Source organism: Glycine soja, chromosome 2 (assembly GCF_004193775.1).
Source record: "Glycine soja cultivar W05 chromosome 2, ASM419377v2, whole genome shotgun sequence".
Taxonomy (NCBI): Eukaryota; Viridiplantae; Streptophyta; class Magnoliopsida; order Fabales; family Fabaceae; genus Glycine; species Glycine soja.
Window position 1 is genome coordinate 16,212,491 of NC_041003.1, and position 2,139 is coordinate 16,214,629.

The window sequence follows — 2,139 nt, forward strand, 5'->3', positions numbered from 1 at the left end:
AGGTACTCCAAACCTACAAAACATATTAGATCTGACAAAATCTGCAACAACCTTAGCATCATTAGTTCTAGTGGGCTTGGCTTCCACCCATTTTGAAACATAATCAACTGCAAGGAGAATGTATACATAACCAAAAGAGACAGGAAAAAGGCCCATGAAATCTATGCCCCAGACATCAAACACCTCACAGAATAGCATGGGTTGCTGAGGCATTTGTTGTCACCATGTAAGTGCACTTCCTACTCTCTGACACTGCTCACAAGTGCTACAAATCTTCCACGCATCTTTAAAGATGGTGGGCCAATAAAAGCCATAATCAAGCACTTTGCGAGCTTTCCTTTGAACACCCAGATGACCTCCCGGTGCGGAAGAATGACAGAGCTGCAGGACCGAGTCAGTCTCATGATCTGGAATGCATCGTCTACTGCACAATTTCCACAAGTAGGGGTCATCCCAAATTAAATGCTTAGCATCACTTTTAATTTTATCTTTTTGAGCCTTAGATGCTAAGGGAGGAAAAATATAAGCAACTAAATAATTGACAATGTTAGCAAACTAGGGAGTAGAAAAAGAATCAGAAATACTATACAATATATACAAGTGATCATCCGAGAAATCATCCCGAATGGGTGAGTCCTCATCAGACACACGTTCGATCCGACACACGTTCGAATGGGCTCCACCACTGGTAGCATCTATCATACTTCTCTCCATGTTACTGAGTCCTTCATAAAAATATTGGAGAAGAAGCTGCTCAGAAATCTAGTGGTGAGGGCAACTGGCGCATAATTTTTTAAATCTCTCCCAGTATTCATATAGGCTCTCTCCACTGAGTTGCCTAATGCCTGAAATATCTTTTTTGATGGTCGTGGTCCTGGAAGCAGGGAAATTTTTTTCTAAGAATACTCTCTTGAGGTCATCCCAGCTCGTGATGGACCTTGGAGCAAGGTAATATAGCCAGTCCTTTGCCACTCCCTCTAAAGAATGAGGAAAGGTCTTCAGAAATATGTGATCCTCCTGGACATCTGAGGTTAGATGTTTGTGCGGGTCTTCACCTGCAAAGCCATGAAACTTTAGAAGCAAATGGATCAGTCCAGTTTTAAGAACATATGGGACATCCTCATCAGGGTATTGGATGCACAAGCTTTCGTAGGTGAAATCAGGTGTAGCCATTTCCCTTAGAGTCCTCTCATGGGGTGGAGGTTGTGCCATGTTCTCAGAATGTTCAAAAATATAATGCTCAAAATCAGGATGTTCAAAATTGCCAACCACAAAATGCTCAGACTGACCAATAACAAAATGCTCAGGATGCTCAAAAGGTACAAAATGTTCAGGGAAAGTAGGATGCACACTATGCCTAACTAACCTATCAAATGCCCTATCTATCTCAGGATCAAAGGGTTGTAAGTCAGATGGATTGCCTCTAGTCATACACTACATTCAGTATACACAACTGGTTGCCTTCTTATGCAAGTAACAGTGTAGGTTTGAACTACAACTACCATCAAATGATATCTAAATGACTTGAACTTTTGTGAGCAACACCCTAAAATCATGAAAAGATTGCACAAAAATTTTCAGACAAAAATTCAAAGTCTAACTATGGAAACTACCTAAGGAAAGTTTAGACAAATAAAACTTGAAAAAAAAAACTAGTAAACAGGCGATTTTGGCTAGCTAGAGACCTCATCCAGCCTATGGAGAGCTTCCACAATATTGGAAATTTTTTCTACCCCAAATACATATATAATAATAGTCATTCTGATACCCGGAGCAAAAGTTATGGCCGTTTGAAGTTTTGCTAAACACAAGTTCTCAAATTTTTTTGAATCTCTCAAATCTGGCCACACCAAGTGTTCCTGGTATTTTTCACACACAATATGAGTCAAAAGAACCTACCACACAAAAATTCAGCCAAAAATAACAACCCTAACTATCAAAACAAAAATCGCCAATTAAATTGTCAGCAGCAGTCACTAATGTAATGCTGTGTGAACAGTAACACATAATCAATCTCTAATTCCGTCACTAAGCATTATTCACAGCAAAACACAAAAACTGAAACAGGGGAGGCGCTGAACAGAAAAACTATAACAAAACACCACACTAAACAAAATAGCAAAACACTAAACAACACTA

The 2,139-nt window shown here is 39.5% G+C and overlaps 1 non-coding gene across 1 annotated transcript; it reads left to right on the forward strand.

The window, feature by feature from the left end:
* The first annotated feature begins 760 nt into the window (after nt 1–760).
* Nucleotides 761–867, forward strand: LOC114404619. Its single transcript, XR_003665060.1, has one exon. It is a non-coding gene; the product is annotated as a small nucleolar RNA R71 (small nucleolar RNA).
* The last annotated feature ends 1,272 nt before the right edge of the window (nt 868–2,139 follow it).